The sequence below is a fragment of the Triticum dicoccoides genome, chromosome 1B (assembly GCF_002162155.2).
Source record: "Triticum dicoccoides isolate Atlit2015 ecotype Zavitan chromosome 1B, WEW_v2.0, whole genome shotgun sequence".
Taxonomy (NCBI): Eukaryota; Viridiplantae; Streptophyta; class Magnoliopsida; order Poales; family Poaceae; genus Triticum; species Triticum dicoccoides.
The window spans coordinates 480,409,498-480,423,155 of record NC_041381.1 but is presented as its reverse complement, the minus strand read 5'-3'; positions in this window follow the sequence as shown (position 1 = coordinate 480,423,155).

The following is a 13,658-nucleotide window of genomic DNA, read 5'->3' as shown; positions in this document are numbered from 1 at the left end:
AGCGGTGGCGTCCCTGACGGTCCCTTTTTTGCACTATTTAGGCGACACAGACGGGCATTTAATGCCTTTGTCCCCTGCCGTCAGGGTTAGGTATGATACACTGTACAGGTGGTTATACCAACCGCAATTCCTTTACCATTTTTACCCTTGTCTACGTTACCACCTGTCGGTGACCCCTTGAGCATATAATAGGAGGCCCATGCGCAACGTAGAGGGGGGTTGGAAGGCAGAAAAACACTCACGCTCGGTCTCGTTAGCAGCTAGGGTGTACTGTAGCACTCAGCGCTCCCGAGCAAGAACTCAATACACTCAGACATGCAGCAGTAGGAGTGTTATCTCTCCGGAGAGCTCCGAAGCTGGGTAAACTGCTCGTGTGTTTCGCCTCGATCTGCTCTTCATGGGATCTCCGCCCCCCGCCGAACCGAAAGGGGCTCGGTCCGCCGGCCCCATAGGTGTTCGTGGATCAGTTTCCCCGACATCTTTGGCGCGCCAGGTAGGGGGCGTCGAGGTTGTGTGAACCTGATCCAGCGTTCACATGGGCCAGATCTTCATTTTCTTCATCGACATGCCACCGAAGAAGAAGACTTCGGCGGCAGCTGTTCCGTCCACGTCGATCCCACCACCACCGGAGCAAATGAGTGGTGGGGTAGACACCGGCAGAAGAACGGACATCGACGAGGGAGCTCACGGCACTGCCAGGTCCAAGGACAAGGCTGCGCAGACCTCGGCATCCGTACATGCTCCGCGCCCATCTCAGGAGGCGCAGGACCGACAGCGTCATGGTATTCGGAGCGCCATACGCTTGTTGGACCAAGATCGAGCTGGTGGATCTCGGGGTGCTCAAGACCAGCATGTACGCCAACATGCTGGCACGAGCGAGACACGGTCGCCTGGACGGGATACTGCTCCTTCTAACATAGTTAGGAGTCCGAGCATATCCCGCTCCTCGCACCGTTCGCCACTGCCGCCCACCACTCCAGCAGAAGCTTTGGCGCGAGCTCAACTGCTCCTGGATTACCCTCCAACGGCAGACAAGATCGACGGATGGAGGGCCACCATTCAGAGTCTCATTGGCTTCGCCAACGGCGACACTCCGCGGCAGCCGAGTACATCGCTGCCGTGGCAGGACTGCCAGGCGTGAGCCGATGGCGACGGAACCGGTGGGGGTGCAACCACCATGTACTCTCCACCCCGAAGGCCAAGATCGCCGACTCGCCCGATCCACCTCGACAGCGACTCCATCGCATCATCAGATCCACGAGCTCGTCGCGATCAGCGCCAAGTTCTTCACGAACGACAGCAAGAAGACGCTCGTACTCGCATCGAGCGCCAAAGAGAAGCGCGGCGTCAATCGGACCAGCGTGCTGGGCCCCCTGTTGACATGCATGCACCAGGGGAACCAGGCGACTTGCCGTACGCGGTAGGTTGCCCTGCGTTCACTCGTGAGCTGCGGCAAGTCACATCCGTCGGAGTTCCTCAGCATCTACACCATCGCGGTGAAAGCTGCCGGGGGGCGGGACGACAAGATCCTAGCCAACTACTTCCCGCTGGTGCTCAAGCCCCATGTCAGATCCTGGCTCATGCACTTGCCGGACAACTCCATATCCTCCTGGGCAGACCTATGCCATCAGTTTGTCGGCGCCTTTACAGGCGGCCACAAGCCTCATGGCCAAGAGAGCGACCTTCATCTGCTCGCCCAGAAGGAAGAAGAGCCCCTGCGCAAGTTCATTCAAAGATTCAGCCGCGTACAACACAACATCCCAGATGTCCACCCTGCCGCGGTAATCAGCGCGTTCCACCAGAACGTGCGAAATCGCAGGATGCGAGAGGAGATGGCGATGTGCAAGATCAGAGACGTCAGTGAGCTATATGCCCTGGCCGACAAGTGTGCACGTGCTGAGGAAGGGAGGAAACTCCCTGGAGAGAATATAGGAGCAGGAGGATCTGATAGTGAGGAGACTGCCCCGGCAAAGAGAAACCGGCGGCGGAACAACAGGAAGAAGAAAGGCAAAGATGTGCTAGTCGTTGAGTAGTCCGGCAACAGAGGTGGCGCCAAGAAAGCCAAAGCTGGTAGCTCCGGTAAGGAGATTGCCGCAGGCATCAACTACCAGGTTGTGGCGGTCGCCGACAAGCAGGACGACACCAACATGCAGTACTGCAAGATCCACCGCACCAAGGGCCATGACCTCCAAAGCTGCAAGAAGGTCGAGCAGCTTGTTGAGCAGCAAAAGGCTGAATACGAGCGACGCGACAAGGAGAAGGCCCAGGAAGGTGCTGGAGGAGCCGGCAAGAAACGCCCCGGTCGAGGAGGACGCCGCGGCAAGGCCAAGCAGCGGCAAGGAGACAGACCTCCCCACGGCCGCGACAAGGATGAAGACGACGAGGATGAAGATATGGATGACGACGAGACCAATGAGCAGGAGTTCTAGAAAGCCACAAAGGTCCTATGCGTTGACGGCGGTGCTTCTCTGCATACTTCACACCGCCAGCTCAAGCAGTGGGTGCGGGAAGTCAATGCGGCAGAACCACCCGTCGAGTCATGCAAGCCTCTGAAATGGTCCAGCACGCCTATCATCTTTGATATTGAGGACCACCCTGATCGCATAACTGCGGTCGGGTGCTTGCCGATGTTGGTTTCACCATCTATCCGCAACCTCAAGGTCACTAAGATGCTAGTTGACGGCGGGGCCGGCTTGAACCTGATCTCCTCCGCGGTACTCTAGAAACTTCAGATCCCTGATGGCGAGCTCGAAGAGACCGGCACATTCCAAGGAATCATTCCGGGAAGGAGCAAGCCGAAGGGAAAGATCACGTTGCCGGTGACATTTGGCAGCGAGTTAAACTTCAGGACTGAGAGGGTCACTTTTGACGTTGCTGACTTTCCATTGCCTTACAATGGGATACTCGGCCGTCCAGCACTCGCCAAATTCATGGCAGCCTCTCACTATGCATACAACATGCTGAAGATGCCAGGCCCGATAAGTGTCATCTCTGTCCCTGGCGACAAGAAGGATGCTCTTATCTGCGCCGACAAGATCTACCGGGAAGCAGCAGCCGCAACAGATCGCAAGTCACTTGCCGTTGAAGCTCCCGGGGCGAAGAAGAAAACCAAATTCGGCAAGAGTTCTGATGCCGACTCCGGCAAGCGCACCTCTTCGGAGTGCTGCGCTACCGTCGAGGACGCACCATCGAGCTCCACTGGCAAGTGTAAGAAGACAATGGCAGCTCCACCAGAAACCAAGAGGGTGTCCGCCAAGGAGGATGGCACTGGTGGTACCTTCACCATCAGTGCCACTCTCGACCCTAAATAGGAAAGTGTGCTTGTTGCTTTCCTGCGGGCGAATGTCGACATATTTGCGTGGTAACCGTCTGACATCCCCGGTGTTCCCAGGAAAGTAATCGAGCACCATCTTGCCGTCTGTCCTCATGCGTGGCCCGTCAAGCAAAAAGTCAGGAAACAGGCAGTGGAAAGCCAAGAATTCATCGCAGAAGAAATCTAGAAATTGGAAGCAGCAGGCCTTGCCAGAGGAGTGCTCCATCCTACTTGCTTGGCCAACCCTGTAGTCGTGCGCAAGGCAAACGGGAAATGGAGGCTTTGTATCGACTTTATCGATGTCAATAAAGCTTGCCCCAAAGACCCATTTCCCTTGCCGCGCATCGACCAGATTGTTGACTCCACGGCCGGATGTGACTTGCTTTCATTTCTTGATGCATACTCAGGATACCATCAGATCTTCATGGCAGAAGAGGATGAAGAGAAGACCGCATTCATCACCCCATGTGGCACTTACTGTTTCGTACGGATGCCTTTCGGTTTAAAGAATGCTGGTTCAACATTTGCAAGGGTAGTCCATGACGCTTTTGAGCCACAAATACACAGAAATGTGGAAGCCTACATGGATGACATAGTGGTCAAAAGCAAGGACAAGGCGACTCTGATTCAAGATTCAGACGAAACCTTTGCAAATCTGCGCAAGATCAACCTCAAGCTTAACCCCGAGAAGTGTGTGTTTGGAGTCCCCTCCGGCAAGCTTCTCGGGTTCTTCGTGTCTCAGCGGGGAATTGAAGCCAATCCCGACAAGATCAAGGCCATTGAGCAGATTGAAGCACCAAAGCGCGTCAAGGATGTACGAAGACTTGCCGGTTGCGTGGCTGCTCTCAGCAGGATTATCTCTAGATCTGCTGAACGTGCCCTGCCATTTTTCAAAATATTGAAAAAGGTAGGTCCAATGAAATGGACTCCGGAGGCGGAGGCTGCGCTGCAGGACTTGAAGAGATACCTGTCCTCCACTCCAACACTTGTCGCACCTAAGCCACAAGAGAAGTTGCTGCTATATATAGCGGCAACCAATCAAGTGGTTAGTGCTGCGTTAGTAGCGGAGAGGGAGGCGGATGATGAGCCAGCAACCACGGCAGATGCATCCAGCGACAAGCAGGGGATTTCACCGGCAAGCTCTGGTCCCGACAAAGATGGATCTGCGCAGGCGCGTGAGAAGACGCAGAAAAGAATGGTGCAGCGCCCTGTTTACTTTGTCAGTTCCCTTCTGCAGGGGGCTAGGTCAAGGTACTCTTGTGTGCAGAAATTGCTTTTAGGCCTTCTCATGGCCTCGAGAAAGTTGCGTCATTACTTCGAAGCACATGAGATCACAGTCGTCACTCGTTTTCTGCTGAAGAGGATACTGCAAAATCTAGAAGCAACAGGCAGGATTGTCGAGTGGGCATTGGAATTGTCAAGCTTTGGCCTCAAGTTTGAGAGCACTTCAACTATCCAAAGCAGAGCATTGGCAGAGTTCATAGCAGAATGGACGCCAACACAGGATGAAGAAATTCCAGAAACGAGCATCCCCGTCAAGGAAGCAAGTAAAGAATGGCTGATGTACTTTGATGGTGCCTTCTTGCTGCAAGGCGCCGGTGCAGGCGTGCTACTCGTTGCACCCACCGGAGAGCACCTCAAGTACGTGGTCCAGATGCATTTTCCCAAGGAGCAACCAACGAACAATACCGCAGAGTATGAAGGTGTGCTTGCCGGTCTCAGGATCGCAGCAGACCTTGGGATCAAGAAGCTCATTGTCAGGGGTGACTCACAGCTTGTCGTCCGCCAAGTGAACAAGAATTATCAGAGTCCGTTGATGGAAGCTTACGTTGATGAAGTGAGAAAGCTAGAAGAGCACTTTGACGGCCTACAGATGGAACATGTTCCAAGAGCTCAGAACGACATTGCCAATGGCCTGTCGAAGTGCGCCGCACTTAAGTTACCTGTGGAACCAGGGATCTTTGTGCTCAGACTGACTCAACAGTCTGTAACACCATCAACTGGACAGAGCAAGAAGAGGAAGTTGATTTCTGGTGACTATTTTCCGGCAGAGCTCCCCGAGGCCGCCGCCAAGAAGGTCCTCAAGATCAACGCCAAGGGTGCTGAGGAGCAGTCTGCTCCGGCAAGCCCCAAGGTTTGTTCTGTTGAAGCAGACGCTCCCGACAAGTTTTGCTCCGGCAAGCTTGCCGGGGAACGTCAAGCTCCGGCTGAGCCGCAGGTTCTCGCTGTAGAAGCGGATGTTCCCGCAGCAGCAGATGTGCCTTCAGTCCTTGTTGTTGAGCCGCAAGCTCCAGCATGGGCACACCAGATTGTCCGTTTCCTTCAGACAGGAGAACTTCCCGAAGAGCAAGAAGAAGCAGAAAGAGTAGCCCGGCAGTCAAGTATGTACCAGTTTGTCGACAACACACTGTACAGAAGAAGACTCAACGGCATGAAATTGAAGTGTATTCACCGGGAAGACGGACAAAAGCTATTGGCAGAGATACATGGAGGCATATGTGGTCACCACATTGGCGCAAGAGCACTTGGCGGCAAAGCGTTCCAGCAAGGTTTCTTTTGGCCGACAGCCCTCCAGGACGCAACTGCACAAGTAACCAAGTGTGAAGCGTGCCAGTTCCATTCCAAACAGATACACCAGCCAGCTCAAGCTCTCCAGATGATCCCTTTATCCTGGCCATTTTCGGTCTGGGGGCTCGACATCCTCGGCCCCTTTCCCCGAGTTATCGTGGGCTTTGAGTACTTGTATGTTGCAATCGACAAGTTCACAAAGTGGCCGGAAGTGGAAGCAGTGAGGAAGGTGACAGCGCAGTCAGCAGTCAAGTTTTTCAAGTCAATTGTCTGCCGCTTCGGGATTCCTAACAGGATCATCACCGACAACGGCACGCAATTCACGAGCCGCACCTTCATCCAGTACGTCCAAGATCTTGGCGCTAAGGTCTGCTTCGCTTCTGTTGCTCATCCGAGAAGTAACGGTCAAGCGGAGAGGGCGAATGCTGAAGTGCTGCGCGGGCTCAAGACCAGGACTTTCGACAGGCTGCACAAGTGCGGAAAAAACTGGATTGAGGAGCTGCCGGTGGTTATTTGGTCGATCAGGACGACGCCAAATCGAGCCACTGGCCAGAAACCTTTTGCTCTTGTCTATGGAGCAGAGGCAGTTCTCCCCACAGAACTCGTATACGGGTCACCTCGAGTGCTCGCTTATGATGAGCTTGAGCAAGAGCAGTTGCGACAAGATGACGCGCTGCTCCTTGAGGAGGACCGTCTTCAGGCCGCTGTATGAGCTGCTCGATACCAGCAAGCTTTGCGCCGCTACCATAGCCGCAAAGTTAATGCCAGAAGTCTCGAGGAAGGCGACCTTGTTCTTCGACGCGTTCAGTCCGCCAAGAATTCCAACAAGTTGACGCCGAAGTGGGAAGGCCCTTACCGGGTGAAACGAGTCACTAGGCCTGGCGCTGTCCGCCTTGAGACCGAAGATGGCATTCCAGTGAGCAACTCCTGGAACATTGAGCATCTTCGTAAGTTTTACCCGTAAGGCGCGGTTGCTGGAACCTGTTCCGGCAACCACCTTTTGTACAAGTCTTGCCGATGTTGCATGTAATCCTTTGTACGAAGTCGGGCGCAGACCCCATGCATAAGTAAAACTCATGTGCTCCGCACATCTTGTCAATTCCGTGCTTTTCTTTTTTGCATGCGTTATCTGACACTTTGTGCAGCGCCTTCCCCCGGTAAGCAATAACGAGTCGTAAGGCTCCATATCTTTATTTTCTCTTCTTTCTCTTTCTCAAAGAAAGGAAGGTTTCCTCGCCCACAAGTTTGCCGGGGGGAAAGGAGAAGATAATGGTGTGGACCAAGCATCGTTCGAAGAAGCTTCGCCTTACTGGGAAGCAAACGACAGAAAAGCTAAGTTGCTAAAATTTGAGCAATCAGTTTTTAAATTTTTAAGTTATCTTCCTCGAACGACCGTGCTTTGTATGGAAAACCTGTGCGCGGAGGAACCAACTCGTAGCTAGTTGCACCCTTACTTTGTTTCGAGTCCGCTCAACAACTTAAGTGAGCTGTGACTAGTTGCGACAAGGTTTCTTGTCAGAAGCGGCACCACCAGCAGGCTGCTGACGTCCCGCACTCAGCGCTCGCGGCTCAGGTGCCTGCGCCGACAAGTTCCCTAAAAGCGTAGGGTAAAAACATACAAAGGAAGGAATCAAGTAAAGGAAATAACACAACAATCTCTACCCAAAATAGAGTTATATTACAAGATAGCTTGTCGCAACTCTAACAGATTGTTCTCATGACATGACCAACAGCGACAAGAAAAAGAGAAAACGGGCGGCCTAATCTACGCGATCACCCTCAACCCTCTTGATCCCACTCACCTTGTCCACAATGGGTGCGACAAGGGCCTTGAGCGCTTCCAGATCAGCATCCGGCGGCAGGGTCCTGAGGACGTTGGTGAGGTTGAGGCCTGGGTTGCGGAAGGCCACCTTCACCAGCACCTTTGGAAGAGCTCCCGCGCAGATCTTGCGCGACTCGTCGGCCAGCTGCTTTGGGATCTTCTCCCGGAGTCGCTGGAGGGCCGTCGTCACGCCTTTGAAGAACAAGCTAAGCTTGCCGCTGGGTTGGAGGTGCTCATCGGAGGAATACCCGAGATCCTCCATCCCCAGTTGCGCCAGCTCCCCGTCGATGGCTGCGGCGGCATCCACGAGACCCTCGGTCCAGTGCTCCACATTCTCCCTGAAAGTGTTCTGGGCGGCAACAGCATTCGCCAGCAGCGCCTCGTCGGCCTTGATCTTCTCCTTCAAGGCCACCTCTTGCTCCCTGGCGCCGTCAAGCGTCTGAGTCAAAGTAGCCAGCTTCAACTCGAGATCTGCATTGGAGTCCTTGGCGGCGCTAAGCTCTTTGCTCCTCTCAGCGAGATGACCCTGCAGCTCGCCATGAGCGGCGGCGTCCTTCTCGCGCTCACGCTTGAGCGCAGCAAGCTCCTCGCCACTCGCCTTGAGATCGGCCTCCAGCTGCGCCACCTTCGTCTCCAGCTCCTTCTTGGCGGCCTCGGCAGCTGCGGCAGCATCCTCTGCTTCCTTAAGAGCCCCGCCGAATGTTTGCTCGTGCGCGGCAAGCTCCTCCTCGTGGCTGTCAAGGTTAACCTTCCACTGCGCCAACTCGCCTTCTTGCGCAGACAGCTTTTCGGCAGCAAGCCACTGTTGCTCTTCAACCTCAGCCTTCTCGAGGAGGAAGGCTTTCCGCTCCTCGGCGACTTGCTCCTGCTCCTCTGCCAGGGATCGGAGAGCTTCCTGCCTGAGACCCCGGAGCTCCTCCACGCGCTACTCGATGTCTACTCCCGCCTTTGCGACAAGCGCTTCTCGGGATTCCAGCTTGGCCTGTCGGGCGCGGTAAAGCGACAACAGCTTCCGCAGCAGCCACTCCTCCTCAGGCTCGTCGCTGCTGCTGCTTGGCGCGTCGACCAGCGTCAGCCCAGCGGAGGCGAGCACCTCTCCATCCAAGATCTCTCCTTCGGCTGGCGCCCTAGAGCTTGACGCCTAGGGGAGCTTGATGAAGATGCCGTCGCCGACCTTCAAATAGGCGCCGGGCTAGGGCTCTTCGGAGCCTGGTGCTGCAGCAGCGGCGGAGGGATCGACGGTCGGCGTAGCGCCTGACGCTCCTGCGGCCTCGGGGCCGTCAGTACGATCGCCGGATCCCTCGCCAGCTTCTGCGGCGGCAGCTTTGGCGGCCTCTTCGCCGGCGGGATCATCAGCGCCGGCTTCTCCTTCGGTGGCAACGGCGTCGTCGGTATTGCTGCGCGCATTCTCCTCGCCGGCGACCTCGGTTTCCATCGGCTCCATGGCAGATGGATCTGACAAACGGAAAAAGGAGAAAAGTCAAGCAAATGTCCAAAAAGAAAATCAGAAGAAGAAGAACACACGGGAAGTTTTCAAGCAAGAGGATTACCTGTACTGGGATCTGAAGTCATGGTCTCAACCACCGGAGGGTCGCCAGTGCTGTCCCTTACCGGAGAATTCTCCCTTGCCGGAGAATTCTCCCTTGCCGGAGAACGCTCCCTTGCCGGGGAATCCTCCCTTGGCGGTGTAGTCGAAGCAGATGGCATTTCGGGAGCGGTATCCGGGCACTCCCGGTGAGGCTGCTCTGCTCCTACACAAACCAGCAGTCAGATATCAGCAAAGAAAGAGCATCCATGCGCGCTTGACAGCAGGAAGTAAACTATATACTTACGCTGGGGGCTGCTTTGGGGAAAAGTTGCCGGGTCCGGCAAGGTGGTCTCGGACACGCCCCCTCCTGTCGCGGTGGGTTCGTCCTCGATGACAATCACCGGGACCTTGGCTCTCTTTGCCGCTCTCTGGGCCAGAGTCCTGAAAAGGAATGGGTTCGGAGTAAAGCAAATCAGATACAAGACAAAATAGCAAGAATCGAAGAACTACAAGTACAACAAAGAATCTTACTCTTCTTCTTCCTCATCGGAGCTGAGCGCGGAGAGATCTAAGTCCGGCTCGCCTCCGGTGCGACGAGGCGGAGGAGTAGGTTCCCTTGTCTGTTTGGCAGGAGCAGTAGCGGTGGACCGGGAAGACCCCGCTCCGGTAGCCGCAGCAGCGTGAGGCGCTCCCGCAGCAACAGTGCCTGCCGCGGTAGAGCGTGTCGCGCGGCACGGCGGCTATTGACTCGTATGCCGCCCTGCTACGTCCCCAGCATTGCGGAGACGCCTTCTTGGTGGAGCTGGGGGCTCCGCTTGCGGCGAGCTGGCTGAAGGTGGGGAGGAGGAGGAGCCAATCTTCAACGAGTCGCTCGCGCCCTCGGCGAGCTCGCTCGACTCAGCTTCAGGCCTGACAAGCTCTTCGTCGCTGGCGAACTCCTCTCGGTCGACAAGGCTTGCCGCCTCTGCTGCCTCTGCCTCCTCCATGGTGAATCCGAACTCGCCCGCGGCAGCGGCTGCTGCCGCCTCTTCCAGCCTGGTGGCGATGCGCTGCATCTCATCATCGGTGGTGTCGCGGGTGAGGCTCTTCTGTTCATCAGCGTGGACCAGCACTTCTACAAGGCCGTCAAAGAACCTCTACACGATGTCGTCTGCAGGCTCTTGCCAAGTTGGAACAATTCCATGCGAATCGCACAGCGGCATCATTGCACGGATGCGGTCGAGCGAGGAGTTGTTGCACAACGGAACGATGCCCCTCGGCAACATGAACGCTTCGGGGTGTTGAGGATCGCGCTTGAACAGTTCCAGGATCATCGCATCCAGTTCCAGGACAGTGAAGTTGAAGTTGAGGCCCGGGCGCAGCCTCATGATATCCGCCGCATTCAGGAACTCCCAAGCGGGTCTCCCCCTCTCCTGCAGGGGGGCGATGCGGCGGCGAAGAAAATCTGCGCCAACGGCGCCTACGGTGAGCCCGACAAGCCTGAGGCGTAGGATCCGGGTGATGGCAATCTTCAGCCTATCGTCTTCCGGGGCCACGTTGCTCCAATCGTTGCCGCGCGCTATTGGGGCTTGGCGCTGGGCGGTAAATGGCTGCGGGTTCTCCTCGACAATCCAGCACCATTCTGCTCTCCATTCCTCCCACTTGCTGCGGAGCTCTCCCTCCAGATAAGCGTCCTTCTTTCCAGTTCTCGAGATCCAAGCGATTCCGCCGGAAAGAGGCTCCCCTCTCTCAACTCGGGGCATAAAGAAGTGGCGGAAAAGAGCTACATTTGGATAGACTCCGACAAAGTTTTCGCAGAGATGTGCAAAAACTGCCATGGTCAGAACAGCATTGGGGGTGAAGTCAAGGAGGTGAAACCCGTACGTGTTCATGATATCGCAGAAAAATTTAGAGAAAGGAGGGCAGAGCCCGCAGTAGAAGAACAGCGCGAAGAAAGGGTATCCATTCGGAGCCAGTTCCGAAGCGGCAGCTGGGAGTACCTTCGTATGCGGATGCGCTCGCGTCTTAGTCGACCAGAAGAGGTAGTAGTACTCCCTCAGCTCCTTCGCGGCGAGCTGGGGGGGGAAGATTGCCCGCTCCTTTCGCAGCGCCACGAGCCGCTGCGCCTCGGCTGACTTCACAACCTTCCCGGCTTTCGGAGCCATGGCGGAGGTGGTGAGAGAGATCGACGGTGTTGGTGGTACCGGTGGCTATGGGGGCGGAGCGCTGTCCTCTTTCGGCTTTGGGAAGAAAGGGGGAGCGGCGGAGATTTTTGAGATTGGAGTGGCAACCGACGAGATGGGCGAACTGCCCCTGTTTCCCCTGCTTATAAAGAGGGAGGGGGCGGGCGTTCCGTCTTTCCAAATAAAGAAACCACCCACGATCTCTCCCACGACGCCGCATTCAACGCGTGCCGTTCGGGGAGGGCGCGGTGGATACGGAGTAAGATACGGCGTGACCTAGGCCGAGTGTGCCCGTGACCTGTTTTGGGCCTGGCCCAACAACGCTCGGCACCGTGTGTGGCCCAGGCCCGGGGGCTCCTGTCGGTGTACTAAAGTAGGGGTACCCTAGTATCCCGAATTTGTGCACGGGCAGTTGCAGCACCCCGCGGCAAGGCTTGCCGGGTGACCGCCAAGGTCCTCCATGGTTCCTTTGGAGCCATTCAAGAACAAAGTATTCAAGCCAAGGAGACAAGGCCCCGGCAAGAGGAGCTTGCCGGGAAGGCCAACCAAGGCATCTCAAGGAACTTGCCGCGACGCGCCACGCGTCCCGGCAAGGCCCGGTGAGTGACAAGCTTCCGGACGCGACAAGACAACGACCGCGGCAAGGCGCTTGCCGCGGCAAGCTACCACTCTGTACCCATGCTCCAGCACATCCACCAACGTGTCGCCCCGGGGACTTTCCAGGCGCGCGTTGCAAGAGGCTGTGCAGCCAGCGGTGCGCGGTGGCAAGCGACGCTGACAAGATTGCCATCGTGGCGAGCGGTGGCGTCCCTGATGGTCCCTTTTTTGCACTATTTAGGCGACACAGACGGGCATTTAATGCCTTTGTCCCCTGCCGTCAGGGTTAGGTATGATACACTGTACAGGTGGTTGTACCAACCACAATTCCTTTTCCATTTTTACGCTTGTCTACGTTGCCACCTGTCGGTGACCCCTTGAGCACAGAAAAGGAGGCCCATGCGCAACGTAGAGGGGGGTTGGAAGGCAGAAAAACACTCACGCTTGGTCTCGTTAGCAGCTAGGGTGTACTGTAGCACTCAGCGCTCCCGAGCAAGAACTCAATACACTCAGACATGCACCAGTAGGAGTGTTATCTCTCCGGAGAGCTCCGAAGCTGGGTAAACTGCTCGTGTGTTTCGCCTCGATCTGCTCTTCGTGCGATCTCCGCCCCCGCCGAACCGAAAGGGGCTCGGTTCGCCGGCCCCATAGGTGTTCGTGGATCAGTTTCCCCGACAACATAAAAGGTAAATTTGCTAATTGTAAATATCACAAACACATTAAAAGTAAAAGAATTACTATAAACGTTACATACACATAAAGACTTTGGTGTTCGGGAGATGCGACTGAGCTCCTGAGCAGGCATATACAAAAAGGCATGTGTAATGAAAGTGAACAATTTGATTCAAAACATGGGTGATTGATTAACAACCCACACTCAAAACAATCGAGGATCAAACAATGCCATGTAGAAATATCACATTATTAAGCACCATGCATGACACATCGACATCCATAGAGTTGATACTTCCACATTACCTAATTGCTGCCACTACCACTAGTATAGTAGCAGTAATCACAATCCGACACAACCATCTCCTCGAACCATTATCTCGTAGCCTTTGCAGCAGTCGACAATAAGTTCTTTCACATGGTCTCCTTAACATTCTTGACCATGACAAAGTAGAGCTTCAGCGTCAATAGCTTTGCCACATACAACGAGTTGTCCTACATGAACTTCTCATCATTGCCACCGGCCCATGCTCGCTTCCTGTTTGGCAACAAGTATTGGTTATACATCTTGGACAAGCTACCCTGCATGATCACCAGTCGCTCCATCTCTAGGCGTAACTGCGGGATGCTTGTCTCATCCATGACCAAGATGCGGCTGCTGCCATGCGAAATGTCCTATGTCTATTAGCTAGAGCGTCGGGCACTAGGGTACGTGTCTTACAACAATGATTCCTCGACAAAGCTCTTGTGGATCATCTCAAACTCCTCTTTCACTGGAATCTTGAGACATTTCACACATTTGTAGCATCAGACCATGCGCATGCTGAACTAGTACTTCAAACCTTCTTTCGTCTGTCAAATCACCAAAAGTTAGTTAAGGGTGACACATGCACTAGTTGTTTCTTGTATTAGGTAAGAAAAATATATTATATGATGTACGGATTTGAATTTACATGGTTTGGAAATCCGATGAATTATCTGATTATGTAAGAATAT